At 44.9% G+C, this 17,189-nt stretch overlaps 1 long non-coding RNA gene across 1 annotated transcript in view; it reads right to left on the bottom strand.

The window, feature by feature from the left end:
- LOC131444565 (uncharacterized) overlaps positions 1 to 17,189 on the bottom strand; it is a 171,127-nt gene that overhangs the window by 136,441 nt on the left and 17,497 nt on the right. Inside the window, exons 3-4 of the long non-coding RNA XR_009233742.1 lie at positions 1,704 to 1,760; positions 475 to 566 (exon numbers count right to left, since the gene is read on the bottom strand). This is a non-coding gene — a long non-coding RNA (uncharacterized LOC131444565). The remainder of the gene's footprint in view (positions 1 to 474; positions 567 to 1,703; positions 1,761 to 17,189) is intronic.

Here is a 17,189-nt window from a genome sequence, read left to right as displayed (position 1 = left end):
GTTAATAATGCAGGGGCTCCTAGAGCTAATTAGGTAAGTAGCAGAGGGCGCCGGCTGTGACGCCTCAGTTCACTGATACAAGCTGTAAAGGAATGAAGCATTGACTGCACACAAGAACTCACACACACACAGTTTGGGTTTATGTTTCACCACACACGCACATACACACAAACACACACACACACACCTATCACCAAAACTCAATAATAGCACAGACTAGTTTCAAAAAGGACAGATAAAATTTGCGCTCACGATTGAGTTTCAAGTCGATCGTGGCACAATAGTGAAGGCCTGCGGCAGCTTCACTCTGCTTCCTTCATTGGCATGCATTATGCATTATTAAGTGGATCAGGGAAGGTAAAAGGTAACGTGTCTTTATGCTGTGGCCCTTAGATATTTTGTCAAGTAGGATCAGAGAGGTTGAAAGGTAGCAAAGGTCTGTGTGCGCCGAGAAAATCAGTAGAAAGTGATTACCTTGAGAGGGAACAAGTGGAGGGCCAAGGTTGGCCTTGTCATGTGTACAATCTCTCTGCCTCCCTCTCTCTCTGGCGCCATAGCTGTCAGCCCTGTAAGTGCAGTGTCAGGGTGATTAGAGAGCAGCACAGCCCAGACAGATCACAGCCAACCTCCAGACGAGCTCTCCAGAGACTCAGCGCCACAACAAGCCTCAGCCCAAGGTCAGGCCTTCTTTGTCAGACTCCCTACTTGCAAGATGGGGCCCTTCAGTGCACAGCCACGAACCATCTTGTGTCAAAGATTGCAGACTCAGTGATATGTAGCCCTTTAATGGTGCCTTCGGGGGTAAAATAAGTTATATTTAAAAGCAGCGGCTTTGCAAGAATTACACAAACATATTTTCTCACTTACACAAAGAGACACGTAGCAATGCAGATGATTAATGTGCGAAGGTTCTGTGATAACTTTGCAATGCCGTCTCATGCCCCCATCCCAAAACAGTGAAGTGACTACCGACTTAAAACAGATTGTATTCCGCTATTTGCGTGGCAAGGAAAATATGCTGTTTTTTGTAATTTGGACAGAATCTTTAATTTTACTAGATTAAATACTGGAGTCCAGTCTGGCAAATCTGGAGAGTATACTTGGACAAATAAATACTGAAGTGTGGTAGAGCTGAAGTCGCAGTTGTGTCCATCTGTTAGCAGCAGCACAGTCTGAAAATGTAATGGTTTAAACATGGTTTATATCCAATCACATTCTACTTTGGCGCAATAACCGTGGTCACATTACCAGGCTGAAGTCATTTATAATCAGATTTTTTTTCCTGTCGATGGAACACGGATATCACACAGAAATAGGATCATACATTCTGATTATAAAATTAAATCAGACTTGTGTCACTTCAGAATGTGGCCATGCAACATTTTATATGCGCAATGACCTGCATTTTAGTAGCCAAACTTGTGTTGAATTGAATTCAACTGAACAATACGGCTGGTAATTTGTTTATCTTTAATTTAATTTAGCTACTGTGAACAGAAAGCTCTTCTTGCGCACACAATTATACCCATTCTACAACTACAGAAAGCATATTACAATTTTACAAGACTACCAAGTGGTATTTTTTTTTTAAATAAATAAATAAATAAATACTTGCTACCTTGGACCATAACCTGCATTTCAATAAAAATACAACCTTTATGCTGAGAACAGAATCAACTATGGGGCAGTTTAACGTCACTTACCTTCGCATGTCGTCGTCGTTTTAGCTGAACTCTCACGAGCAAACAACCGTTTGACCTCTAAAAACACAGAAAACACCGAATTATACGTTTGTATTCGCAGCTGTGTGTAACTTCACGCAACTAAATACTAATATCGACTTTAAAATGTGCTGCGGGACATTTTATTCCCACATTTTGTCACAATAAAACGACAACTGCCTACACCTGTGACTTCAATTAGATGTAGCATCAAGCTAATGTCTTCCTTAGCAGGTGCAGCTACAGGAAGCCATTAGGCCAAAACTAAGTTGAGCTTCAATCTGGACAAGGAAAGGGAAGAAAAACGCTCTTAATAGTGTTTTTGTCACAATAATGACATAATTATCACTGACTAGATGTGCTCTGAAGGTATAAAGCAAAAAAAGCACTTAAATAAGGTAACCAAAAAAATGAAATAATATAAATATCATTGCGGAACCAAAACAAAGAATTTTATTTACCCAAAATCCATCTAAAAGTTCAGTTTTGTAGTATTTAAGGCAGCCATCACCACAAACTATATGTAATATTTATTAAAAAAATGAGTTTAAAAGAAAAAGAAGCGTTTTGACTGATTATTTTGTTTATTTAAAGAAACTTTATTTGTTTGAGTGATTTTGCTGTATGTATATTGCATTTATTTTAGAATAAATACAATTCCACAGAGCTCCAGAAGTGAAAATAACTGGCTCTCAACTAGACCGAGAGTTTTGGAAACTAAGCACCAACATATGTTACGAACCTGCGTGCGGTTGTTTGTCCCTAATCATTGTGAAACATGTTTATTTGCTTTTTCCCGATGAATTTATCTAAATTCCACAACGTAACAGAATCATAAACCTTCTCTCTGAATCATCGGTCACAAATGTTATAAACAAATAAGTCACATCTTGACATCATTTATCGTCCACATATACAAACCTCGCTGTAAATAGTTTAGTATTATTATTCAACAAACCATGAGTTGCATATTATACATATTTAAAATAAATGTATACAGTTTACATACATTTGATCAATAAAATGGTGAAATAAATACAAACAAATCCTTTATTTATAGTGGCATCTCCAAAAATAGTATTTTTACATTTTATTTTTTGTTCATGTGCATTTTCTGTGTGTGTGTGGTTGGCAGGGAGAATTATAGAAGGATTTCCGCCATACAATTTGCATTTTCTTTTTTTTTTCCAAATGTTTCTTCATTTTTCCAAGTTCCCCCGTAGCGCACACTTGTTGACAGATTGCTCATTAGTGTGACACAAACTTTCAGCGCCGTCTGCAGTTTCTGGAGTTCACCCCGTTCTCTCCCATCCTCACAGCATAAGGGAAAGCTATAGACCTGACTGTGCTCTACCTGTATGTGATAGCTATGGCCTGAGGGTTGACAGTATCTAATCACAGCCTCAACAGGTGGGGAGAGGAGACGGCGCAGACAGCATGGCACCACATGGAATTCCTCCACTATCACAATGTAGATCAAACCACACACACACTATTTTTTAAGGATTTATGGAGGAAAATATACAGCTCTCTGCTGTGATACTAAATTCAACAAATAACACACAGGCCGTCTGCCAGAACATATAATCAATCACTTTATATTACGTTAAGGTGTTGAAGTAACTTTCGCTTTCCGCACAAGTGTGCACAAACATCCCAGCGTTAATCTTTATTCATGTCGAACGTTTGAAGTCGCCTGACCTCGTCCTCACCCCGGCAGCACAGAACCTTGTCAGACATAAAAGCCGTCAGAGGGGCCAGAAGAAGCTGAACCTCCTCGGGAGAAGGAGAAGCAAGAGGAGTGGGAGGAGGAGGACGGGGGAGGATGGGTGTCACTGCCTCTACAAAGTCCTCTTATCATCCAGATATCAAAGCACTGTACTCCCCACATAAAATATTGTCAGAATGGTTTGACTCAGCACAGGTGAAGACTGTCTGCCGCCAAAGTAAAAGCAGAAAGACACAAGTTTCATCACAGGGAAGAGAAATTAAAAGAGGGGGTGGATTTTAAGCGGTGTTTGCAATGTGATGATTCTCAGAGGATTTCTTTTCTTTTTTTTTTTTTTTAATCATACAAAGAAAGTACTGTGTGAAGCATCTTGGTCACTGAAGTGAGCTCGGAGAGCGGAGTCACGAGATGCAACAGCTTGATCAACTCTGCAAAATAAGCAACGGGCAAAACAAATGCGGCAGAAGTTTGGTGTTGTGAGCGACAACATACTTCTGGCCTGTTCAGTGTTCGCTGTCTTCTACTTTTTTTTTTTATTTGCTTATAAAAGAGGAAGTATTTAGGCCAGATGGGTACACAGTGCTATTGTATGGTTGACAGAGAGATGACCTTGTTGCATGTGTGTGTGTGTGTGTGTGTGTTTAATCAGACAGAGAGGGGGATTAGAGAACAGGCACCTGGCAGGTGGAAACTCACTCTCTCTCCCTACCTCTCACACACACACACACACACATACAAACTGTATGTAACTTGCTGGTAGTCATACTGTCATATTACAGTGTGTTCAACAGCCTGAGCTTTTCCACTACATGGTCCTGGCTCGCCTTGGCACAGCACGCCACTTTTTTTTCCCGTGTGTTTCCATCAGCGATAGTAGTTTCAGTACCTGCTCTGGTGTCAGACTGCCGTCGCAGGAAGAGTCACAACATAAGAGTCAAAGCGAACAATGCCGAACTGTCGATCGATTAAAAAGACTTAAAAATGCTGAGAACTTGCGTTAAATCTCCAACATTTAGCACGGAAATGTCTAAAATCTCAATATTTAACAGAGGAGTCCGGTGTATTTGATGATGCGTTTCTGCAGTGCATCACCCTCTCGTCGCCCCTGTAAGACCTGAAAGAAATACAATGGCGTCAACAACAACAACAACAAATGCTGGATAAGAAAAGAACAGTGTGTTTAAAGCTGAAAGCAAAACATGATATTCCTGCTACTTAATATCATTTAACCTAATGTAATGTAATGTACTGTACTTCATTTCCCTTTACAACAACCCACAGGTGACCAAAGTGCTTTACAACACAGTCCAAAGACATGCAGATTTGGGGATTAGGCAAATTGGACACTCTAAATTGACTCTAGGTGTGAGTGTGAGAGTGGACGGTTGTTTGTCTCTATACGTATGTGGCCCAGGGTCAGCTTGTCAGCTTAGATTGGCACAGAACCCTCCGCGACCCTCATGTGGAGGATAAAGGGGTAGAAGATGGATGGATGGACATACAGCATTAAAAACAACTTCTGTACAGAGTCACAAGCGATGCAGCTGCAAACAGCCACAGTGAGTCTCGTATAAAGTAAATGCAGAAATGCTGTCACCACATTAAAAACACAATAACACAGAAAATAGTTGTACGTGGCAAATTCAACATATTGTGACCTAACGGTGTCTGCACGCCTCAATTGTTTGTCCAGTGGTCTCGCTCACGCTGCAGCGATCAAAACATTTCATTTTCGTTTTTAGTCGCAAATCAGCTATTGTGTCTTTTATGGTGAGGGCTGAGCGGGGAAACGGCAGCCACAGTTTCACGGCGTTAAGTGAAGCTGATAAGCAGTGGGCTCAAAAATCACACAGCTCCACTCCTGACTCCTGTCAGCTCTCCCACAAGAGTGCTAAGCTCCCCATCTGTTGTGCCCAGCTCAAAGGTAGTAGTTCAAGTGGTCATTGGTGCCGAGTTAAAACAAACACAATAATTACCGTAATTAAGATGGAGCAGATTCCGTTAGATTAATAAACACAAGCGAGAGATTTGATATCAGAGGCAAAGATAAATGTATAAAAACACGTTTAAAAAGTAATTAGGGATTAGGTAGAAAAAGAAATACTGGTTGCTGATGAAAGACAACGATAAAGGCTGTTAAACGCCAGTGAAACGAGGTCCGTGCAGGACGAGGAACTTCAAAACAGAGAGAGGAAGCGGGGGGTGTTTTTTTGAAAGCCAAAGATTGAGGAAGGCTTTTTGTTGTTGACTCCACCAGGAGTAAATGGCTGTCACTCTGAGGGCCAACACGGGACAATCAGCGATGATGACGGGGGCACGGACCTGTGTCAAGATGCTGAACTCAGCTGTCAATCAAGCAGCTCCACCCTATGGGCTGACAAGGATGAAAAGAGAGAGAGGGGAGAGAGAAATTAGCCACAGAGAAACGAGGGAAGGTCATAGAAAGACGGAGGGAGAGGCAGACGGGTGGAAGCGCTTTATTTATTGCAACGAGTGACTTGCAATGATGTCATTTAACTTTAACGCTTCAGTGACCTCATGGTGTTTGCACAATTCTGCATCAGGGAGTGAAAATTTGAGCGATGCACTTCTCAATTTGGGCTTCACCGCGGAGCCATGTATGTTTGGGAAAATTGATGTCCCTCTCCTTAGTAGGCAATATGAAACTGTGTGAACTTGTCATTCGATGGTGAGAAAGGCCCATATGAGTCATCTTGCAGCTATCTAGGACCATAACCCCTCAGGCCTCATGGGAACACAGAGGAATGACCAGTACATTATAACAATAGAAGAAAAAAAATAGGAAAACAATCCCACAGGCAGTTTTTCTCCAGAACTCCAGCAAGCTGTTTTCAATTAGTGCTCGCTGATTCTCAGTGTTGCTCTACCGCATCATTTCAAGTAAATGCAGCTATAACGTAAAGCCACAATGTTTGGTTTGGCCAATGGGGGAAGTCTGGGCTTCTCTCCTGCAGAAGTCCTCGAACATGGACTCGCGTTGGATCTATATCCGTCCGTTGTCCTGCAGACGGAGTTGTGTTTGTCATGCCTTACACGGTGACGTAATGTTATGGAACTGCAAATCAAAACCCAAGTCTTTTAACCCTCGCAGCCATCGTCAGATTGAGAAGATGACAAAAACCTAAATAGAGAGCACATGAGTTAAAGTGTAAAATCAAAATTCAAAATTCATAATCTGATGGAAAATACTTTTGTTAAGATGCTGTTTTGGGTACAACAATGGCATTTGGGGTCAGGACATACAGACCCTGCTTAACATCATGAATTATAGCATGTTTTGTATATACATAGTTACACATTTTAGCTTATGCATTATACAGGTGACATTATTCCTCTGTTCTGGTTCTGGTGCCGTTCTGGAGCCTCAGAACCTTGATTGTTTTCTGGTGAAACGACAACCACTACACAACTCCTTATATGGACATCCTGGGAGTTTATAGGTCACATATTCAGGCTTTAAAAATTGTGGTTTTTTTTCGCCTTCTTACGTGTTGATGAGTCAAAGTTATGATTCATTTCATGTCGCATTTTTAGCAGTGATATAAAGGAGCAGTAATGGTGCAGAAGTCACAAAATTAGATTAGTTTTTCTTTCCTTTTTGTTGCCAAGTGAACTTTGAACTGTGACGTACTTGCAAATATCACAAATTCAATCCCATTTTGAGTACTTTTTGCTCAGGTATGTTTATATAGTTAGTTAGATTGCCTGAAAAAAGGGATATAAATCACTCATTTAGAATAACTGTTATTATTATTATTATTATTATTTATAATAATACACACAGCATGTGGATCAGTTAAGGAATGGTGTCACAGATTTAAAAAGGTGTATTTATTTCAGATGGATACATCAACATGGATGTTAAACCGGTTCTTGACAGGACCCAGTTTCTCTTTCCCCAAAAGAGGGCTATGTCAGCCAAAATCTTTGATCCGGAGATCTGAGTCTGAAACGTGGACTTCTTGCCAGAAATGTTAGTATTTGTTTTAAGGGCGTATCTATGTGGCATGTGGGCGTGGCTGAGAAACAGCCAGGTAGAGACAGAGCGAGTGAGAGTGTGAGAGCTTTCAGGGGACACTGTGAACCAAGAGAAAGAGCCAATGATCTTTTTCGGGGGGGGCCCAGATGCACTGTGTCCCCGAGGTGGCCAGAGCCGTGACCTGACACTCCAGTGTCCCAGGATGCTCGGCAGATGTGGGTCAACTGACATCTGTTTCTCACTACAGCCCGGGCTGAGCTCGGCCCGTCCCCGCTGCCATATTCATCCTAATAACCACTCCCATAATCACCAGGGATTATTCTAATATTAGTGAGCGCAAACTGCGTGTGTGTGTGTGTGTGTGTGTGTGTGGGTGGATGACTGCTCCGATTAAGGTATAGTGCTCCATATGTTTTTTTTTTTGTTTTTTTTGGAGGGATTTGTATGTTTTTAGCCTTTCAGTGAAAAGCCCTGAAAAAGCCAGCTTAGAGGACTAAAGAGTCCCTGCATAAATAATATTTGAAAATAGCCTGGACTATAGTTGGAAGGGGGTGGGGGGGTCATGCTAGGGTGAGATGTGGACTCGCCAGAAGAGGTGTCCTGACATTGTGAACACACCACGAGCATCTTGCCTTGAAGTCGGGGCGCTGACGGGACACAGCGATGTGCTATTCCGTCTCCATGAAGACAGGGCGGATTATGATCCACTGACAGGATGTGTGAATCAAGACGCCGCACTCACCAGCACAACAGGACCAGAAAGAGACACCGCGGGGGGCTGTCAAGACAGACCCAGAGTGAGCTGGGGGAGGATTACCATAGAATGAGGAAAGATGATGAAGACTGATGAATAGCTCGTCGGCGCTTTAGCCGCGGGGTCTGATGACGAGCCTCTGTGAGGGAACTTGACATCTCAAGCATGGATGCCAGCGCTCGGGATTTGCACTGTAAAGAAGACGGTTTTTTTCTACTTAGACCTCTGATTTGGCAACTTGTTGTCGTGAGCCCCCACGTTTTATTCGCCTCGCGCGATTGTAAACTTATCACATTAGTGCATTCTTTAACGACGCGACTTTCTTTTCACATTATGTGTGAAACTATCCCTCTAACCCCCACCTCCCCCCCACCCAAGTGGTCTATTTGTGGAAGTCGTGGCCTGCTGGTGTTTACGACTCTCACTGGGCCCCTACTGGTGTTTTTTTCTTGCATACGCGCACACACACACACACACACACAGACAAATAAACACGCATACACAGCGGGCCCTTACTGCTGACGCTCAACTTCATTCTTTGCTGCAGCTGCATCTGTTGTCACCATGGAGACCTTGTTTATTACTTAACCCTCCTGCTCACAAACACACACACACACACACACACACTCACGGCGACAGAGAAATAGGCAGGCTGTGTCTCCCTCTGTGTTTGATTTGGTGTTATAGGACCCATCGGATCACAGCCTCCAGCACGCTAAGGCCCATATGCACACACACACACACACACACACACACACACACACACACACAGCAGCTGGCCTGGATGGATGCAGCAGACCCATGCTAAACACAGAGCCATAAGCGGCACACCACCTAATCACCTCCTGGCTGGTCTGGATAATGACGTTTGTTAGTGCTTTTGACTCAACCTGTGTGAGTAAGGAGGTTAGTCTGGCGACCTTTCCTCCCACATATTACTAATTCCCTAAGAAACCTGTTCAACCCTGGATCAAGTAACTTGGGACTAGTTCTATTGTATTCATTTTTATTTAACCTTTATTTAACCAGTCCCATTGAGATCCAGATCTCTTGCCAATAGGTAAGTTCGGGTTCTTATCGAAACCTTACCTTTTACAGCTTGGGACGGCGCTCAATAATTTGATTTTAGCACACTTACTTACTAAATATTTCACTCACCATTAAGTTTCAAACTAAGGAGCTGAAATAAAATATACAAAATAATCACTGTAACATTGCCACGGAGCTCCATTTTCTTATTCCTACATATTTTGAGAATCTCTTGCTGCAGTGTGGGCGTTATTTCTCGTGCAAACCCGACATCATAGCCGTTAGCCATGAGCTAACAACATCAAAAGCAGCAAATGTATCTCGTTTGCAAAGTCATCGGTTGTTTTAGTGCATTGTCTTTGCGTTAGAGGACGTTAGTGGAAAGCCATGCTTCTTAGCCGGCAGCAGCAGCAGCAGCGGCAGCAGCAGCGGCAGCAGGCAGGTTGTTCAGGAGAGGGGGAATCTGTTATGCAACATGTGAGAGCCTGCTAATCTTGCCGAACAGCCGGCTCCTCCTGGCCACCTCTTGGCTCATCCGCGCACAAATACGCACATGCTCGCGCACACCGCCTGGCCATCTTCCGAGCCACGCATGACTACACACCCAGGTGGCCTTAATGGGTTTAAGAGCGGTCGGAGATCCTCCCGCGCTTCTGTCCAGACCTGAGCCCTCTTGTCTCCTGTCTCCGCATGTGACTGAAGACGCGTGAGAGGTCACAGGTGCAGGATGTCGCCCGAGCGGCATCGTGTGCCGTCACAAAGATATTCAAATGTTCGTGCGTCTAGAAGTTTGGACTCTTACGGATCCACAGGTGAAGTAAAGGTCAGGAAGCTGAAACCTTTACACACACACACTCACCTATATGAGGCGATATACATCCTGTCGTCCGCTCTCCTCTGTAATTCTCTGATCTCACATGTGCACACAACACTCCTCTAATGAGGCTTCAAATAAGGCAAGGCCTCAGTTTGTTAGAATTCAATTAGTTTGATAGAGGAGCAAGTCCAAATTCAGCGTACGCCGTTAAATCAGTTACTTATTATTGCTCTGCAATGCCAAGCTTCTTTCCAATTAGTGCGCCCTTTGAACATTAAATAAAACTCAACTCAGTCGCTCTGAGAAGCCAGCGAAGTGATACAAGTGTAATATTAACCCGTGGCCCAAACTTGCACAATACAATCACGACAGCACTGAGAGAGAGAGAGAGACTTGAAAAGTGGTTTTCTTATCAGGAACAGTTTGTGCTTATTTCGTTTGTGCCCACGGCGTTTCGTACCATTTGGCCCCTGCTCCGTATTTGTGACAGCTTTGATGTGCAGCGAGGCTTCGGGGGCCCTCTCTGCATCCACAACTGCAGCACAGCAGCACAATAAATACTTTAATAACTGCACAGTCACTCAGGCACAAAAACAAATAACACAAGAGTCCTTACAAGAGTTCTTTTGTCGGGGGGGTTTGGTTCTGGATTCATGAACCGAACAAAACAATTGGTTCCAGATTGAGGCGGGCTTCTGTTCTCCCTAGGGGGATGGTTTAAATATATCAGAGTGGAAAGACGCAGGAATAACAGTGGAAATGGTGAGAAAGGGATTGAGAGAGAGAGAAGGAATGAGTGAAATGGAAAAGAATCCAACCAGTGTGGGAACATTTGAAGGAAATTGATGGATGTGAGAATGATGAGAAAGTTCCAAATGAGATAAAATCCTGAATAAAAGAGAGTGCAGACTTATTATTTATATACAGATATATATATGTATATATATATATATATATATATATATATATATACATATATATGAACCCTCCTTTACCTTACGGCTTATCTTTCCTGCTCTTTCCAATACACGTTTCCCTGGCCCTCTCTCAAGCTTGGTGAGCTCTGTCGGAGCGTCTGCGTGCCAGGACAGTAACTCACCCCTTGGGTGCTTCCGCCGTCCACACGGCAAAAGACCAGTGAATGAATGTCACTGTGCGTCTCCAATTTAAAATGAAAGTTGAGGGGGGGAAAAAGAGTGCGTACAAAGGGGCGATGTGGCCTTTCATGTGCGAACCCGCCAGCCCTGCAGATGTCACTGACCTCTTACAGTACGTATCTTTACCAACGCTGTACAATTACACTACTGTTCTTTGGGCTATTTTTAGAGGGCCCCTATCTGCATGGAGACAGCCAGTTTGCTGCGTGTTTGAGGATGAGGGGAGTTGAGTGACGACTGGTTAGATCGGGCCTGGTTACACTTTTTAAAGAACTCCGTCCTGGCTCTCAGCGTCACAGTCACATCGCCGCTCTGGGACATCAAAAACTAACCTGCGCACTTCCTCGTGTGCGGCGGAGAGGTGACTCTTAATGCTCTCGTTCTCTCTCTGTCAAGTGTCTGCTTCATTCTGGAGAGGACGTACTAAAGAGGACCTGGCCGAGGTCCAGCTGCCTACACACACACACACACACACACACACACTTGGTCCCCATCTTGTGCGATTACATAGCCTTTCAAACTCATTTACACACGCAAGCAGTCAAGCTGAAAACTAATTTGTTCTAACACGCACAAAAACAAGTGCAACACACTGGTGCACCAGGACACACACACACAGGGAGAGTGTAAACACAACGTGGTGGAACAATATACAAAAGCGCAAAATCGCAGCCATGTCTAATCGGAAATTCTAAATGGTGATTTGGCGTGACAGCCCCCGCGGATCGCAATTTCAAACAATAGAACTGTGATGTCACAACAAGGACAGAAATCACTCCGACAAACATCGTAGGGGTGTCGGGATTCAGATTCCAGTGCATGACCTGACTCTGGGGGCTGGACAGAGTAAGCGAGATAACACACGGGGTCCGGTTTATTTTAAAAGCTTATATACAGTCGATGCAGCCGAATTCAATAAAAGGCACTACATAGACAACAGGAAGAAACAGAACCAGACTCAAAGGTGTGCAGCCGTCTGCCTCGACCGGATGGGTCGAAAGAAATGAAAAAATGGGGGACAGAGGAGAGGTAGAGATTGAGATAATGAGAAATATTCCCCCCTCTCAACCTCATATGGTTTCTTCCACAACAACTTCCCTTCCAGCTCAATTCAATACTGCACCCCCAGCTATTAACTGAGGCAGTACCTGTTTGGTCAGCTAATTACTCATTATATGAACTTCCACGGATGTGTTTAAGTGTGTGTACGTGTGTGTGTGGGTGCCAGCAGATGCAAACAGGAGGCTAGCACATACTCTGCAGGAAGGAGGCTGCTGTCGACTGAGCATCCATGCAGGGCGCTGGGGAAATGAAGACAAACTGCTGTTGTGTCGTATAGATGACAGTGTGTGTGTGTGTGTGTGTGTGTATCTCTCACTCTCACTCTCTTTTCCCCTGTGTGTATAGGTGTAGGAGACAGACAGACAGATAGATAGACAGACGGACAGACAGCTCTCCAGTTGTTGCGTCCCAGAGATGGATCCCGGGCCATCTGACACCTCATCCTGTTTGGACATCAGGCCCCTGAGGACACATGCAGCTGGGGAGGGGACAAAGCTAACTCGCTCTCTTTATATCCACACACACACACACACACACACACACGCCACAGCCAAAGAGTTGTGTATAAAGTCCCATCTATCAGCCGTGATGGAGACACATTCTCCTTTTCATGTGACCAGCCGCCCATGGTCAGATGAAGGATCTAGCACCAGCTGTGAGGAGCACACAGAGGAGCATCTGTTTACAAGCATGCGTGTGTGTGTGTGTGTGTGTGTGTGTGTATGCCAAACAACTTTCTTCTGACATCACCTTGTCAATGCTGTATAAAACTACTGTATCCAGAAACGACGGAATAAACGCAAGAACATCAGTCTCAAACCAAAGGTCGATTTCTGTGTCGGACGTCGCGCTCGTGACTTTTCCAGTGACGACATTCTCTGACCAATCGGCGGCCGGCCGTCTGTCGATGTCACATTTTAGTATTGGAACCTTGCCAGTGCAGATGCCAAAAAAGGCACCAGGCTCCAGATACTATCCCTAACGGAAAAGCAAAAAAAAAAAACCCAAGTAGATTTGAGCCGAGCCAAGTCGCATCCTCCTCTTTGGGAATGACAACACAGTCCCTCCAAAGTGACAGATCCATGACTCAGGGAAATCCAGGATGCTCCCGAAAATGTTATATAACAAAATGTACCCATATTGATTTAGAAAATATTTTTATGTGATTAAACAAACAAGATATCACGAGTTAACTAGTGAACTATTAGGTTTTACCTTGTGAAACACAGACAAATCCCCCTTGTTTTCATATTAGCCTGACCTTACTGTCAACTTCATATAATGGGATCAGTATCTCAGCATGTTTTCCAGAACCGAGCACATTTTCCCATAATTCCATAGCTGAATTGTTCCTTTGAGTGTAGCAATTCCTTTATAGGTCGACGTCAAGCCCAGATCAGCTTCATGGCGATGAACGGGAACGGTCCTCTCACCTCACATCAGTGTCGTCCTCATTAATGCATATCAACGTCTACATAACCTCCTAGAGGCTGTTTGGCAGCGTATTAACTCACTTCACTTCTCATCACCATAACTCCTAAGACTGTTTGTGATAGCTCCAAAATTCAAATCAGAAAATCAGAAAAGTAAGAGGCCGAAACAGTCACTCATTGAAATTCCACAGCCACAAAATCAAAACAAATCCAGACGATGTGATAATCATGATGGTCATAAGAGGGTTAATGTCCACGGTTTTTGAAATGAGAAACCTAATAACGATAATGACAGTTGCTATTTGTGAATTACACCAAACTGAGCACATAAAAAAAATCATTGCATGGCGCAGCTTTAAAAATATATGACCCTTACGATGCCCGTCTCGGTTTACAAGAGCGCCTCCACTCGTGTTCATGTGTCAGCAAGCTTTGGTGCGGCTCTCGCCCGGGGCACTTGAACATTTAGCACGGCGTAGCATTTTTTTTTATCCCAGCCACACAAGGCCTGATAAGACATGCGGTGCATTAGTGTAGCATCTTAGCCGGCCGTGCTAGTAATGCCTGCTTTGATATGAGCGAACCCAAGGACAGGGGAGGGAAGTATCTCGGTCTGCCATGCCAGTTAAGCTCGCCTTGATATGGAATGAGGGGCTTAGATAGGAGGAGGACGAGGAAGCAGCAGCAGCAGAAAGACTCTTCCTCTCATCTCTGGGCAAGCGGGATTAGAATGTTTACCCGCTAATGTCTTTAGCAAAAAAAACACACACACACATTTACATACAAAACACACGCTTAAATGCTGCATGTACATGCAAACACAGATGTGTTATTGTACATGCATGATTTGGAACACATATATATATATATACATGTAGAGCATTCAGCTGCCTTGGCCTTGCTTTGTGTGTTTGTGGGTGCTGAGGTCTGCACCCATCTGCTCTGTGTGTGTGTGTGTGTGTGTGTGTGTAATCTGCCTCAGACAGACTACAGCGCTTAGAGGGGCCAGACTGCAAACACTGCACTGGGATGAGACACCTGCCACAGGGCTAAGACCAGAGCCCTGACGCACAACACACACACACACACACACACAGATGGAGAGGCCACGGTTACCATGGACAGAGCAAGTGACTTGAATACAAGCAGAGGGACATTCAGGTGTCTTTGTCTTGTCACTTGGAGGTGTGCGTTTCCCTGTTATGTGAGGATCTTCCTAAACTGTTCTTCACGAGTTGTCCGCCGAGGAGGCACACTTGACAGTTCCCTAACTACAGTGTTCATAATGATCCTAGTGAGGAGGGAAGAGAGGGAAAAAACAACTCTACTTATCCTCATCTTGAAGTCTTGCTTTGAGCATCTGTTGTCAGAGTGTCACGTCTGAATTTAGCAAATGCCCAGGCACGAGGTGGCTACGTTCTAAACGCCCAATGCTCAAAGGAGTGTCTGTCGTGCCGCGGTTCGGCGTGCCAAATCAGAGCTGGCTAGAAGCTCCCTATAGGCGAACAGATGGCCATTACTATCATTTATAACTTATTAGGGCCTATAATCCTACCTGCGTCAAACACGCCCTGACGCTTAGGGCTGGCTCCCTCTCTCTTTTTGCCTCATTTATAACAGTCGAACGTGCCAGAAAAGTAAGTCCTCATCATGATTATCTGCCGTCGCTATGTCTCCCTGCGTATTTTTAATGTTCAAACTGTGTTGCGGACACACACACACACACACACACACACACACACGATATGATGTCGGGTTGTCTTCCCCTTTAAATCGACAGTCAACAGATTGCCACATGCAGAGTTGGATGGGAACGCAAGACGCAGCGTGCGGTTGATGGTAAATTCTCACCAACTGTAAAGGACTATACGCTGAACCTATGTTGCAGTTTGACTAAAATGACACCTGTTAACAGGTCTTTGGATTCCTTTTTTTTCCCTTTTTTCGGCGTTCATAAAGTACACCATGGCGTGCTCCTGCTATAATTCACATTCTAGCAGGTCTCCGAGTCCTTCCTCTTATTCTGTCAGTGGATCAGTCTGGCTCCACAGAGGCAATCGTCAGCGATGCCTCACATTCACCACCCAAGCAGGTGTGGGCATTGACGTTTCTGCTGTGAACAGGCTGCATCTGTCATGTGGCAAAGCAGAAATAGCTCCAATCAATGTCCCCCTCGGACACAAACACACACACACACACGTACGTACGCACACACCACTGTTCCCCAGCAAACAAGAATCGGTGGAACAATCATTGCAAAACACCCAGGCAAGCAGGGAGGGGCTATCGATCTCCTCGCCTCACACAGAGAGTCAACATCGCCGCTGCGTCCCTCCCCGAGCTTCACTCGCACCTCCACGACCCCGGAGGAGGCCGCCGAGATCCCGGAACCTTTGACTCGTGGTGTCGCACCTCCCCATCTGTCGCCATTTTGCAGCAGCTACTTTGTTGCAGCCATTTTGTGTCCCTGCCATTTACCACTCTATTGAGCTTCAGCTGGGGGATGCCAAATGGTGCGTGTGAAACCCCCCCCCCCCCCCCCCCCCCCACCACCACCACCACCATCCCATCATTGTGACTGTTTGGATGACAGACAAATAGATGGGCAGACATGCAGGCAGACAGTGAGACAGAAGGAAGGCAGATGACGAGCTTTGATGAGCTTTATGGGATGTGTGCGGAGGGACAGACAGACAAACGTGTGTGTCGGCAAACAGACAGACAGATAGACGGACAGAAGGTATACATACATGTATGTTAATGCCCGTGTGTGTGTGTGTGTGTGTGTGTGTGTGTATGCATGAGCGGATGTCAGACCAGGTTGTGTGTTCCTGCAGTGGCAGAGATGAGAGGGAGAGAACAGGAAGCTGCTCTCCTGGAGACAGATGGACTGCCATGCTGTGGACACACACACATACACACAAGCACGCACGCACACGCACACACACAACCAACAAGAGAACATATCAGAGCTTGATTGCCCGAAAACAAAAAAACACACCGACACGCTAGCCTAAACAGTCGTTGGAGGGGGGGGAACGGACAAAAACGGGCGAAGAAAACTGTTGAATATGCAAAGTTCACCTCAAGACAATCGTCACTACAGGCCGCATCCAAGAGAGTGAAGCTCACCTGGACGCCAGAACTTCACCCACAAGAGAAACGATAGGGAAACGCTCACTGGCAACCGTGTTTGACACACTGGTGCTCATAACAGGTGTTAATCCCGCCCGCCTCAGGTATGTGGTGACAACCTCCTCACACCCGACGCGCTGGATCTCGGGCTACATGGCAGGTTGTTACACAGGAAGTGCGGTGTGTACACACATGTGCAGCCTCACACACACACCTTCTGCCTCCTCTCCTCACTTTTCCATGTCTGTCTTTTGAAACAGAGACGGGGGGACGGGGGTGGGGGGGAGAGATTGAGAGAATGAAGGGAGCGAAAGATGAGATAGTCTTCACCGACATCGACTCCAGCAGCGAC

Source organism: Solea solea, chromosome 18, assembly GCF_958295425.1.
Source record: "Solea solea chromosome 18, fSolSol10.1, whole genome shotgun sequence".
Taxonomy (NCBI): domain Eukaryota; kingdom Metazoa; phylum Chordata; class Actinopteri; order Pleuronectiformes; family Soleidae; genus Solea; species Solea solea.
This window is presented reverse-complemented; position numbering and strand designations above follow the sequence as displayed.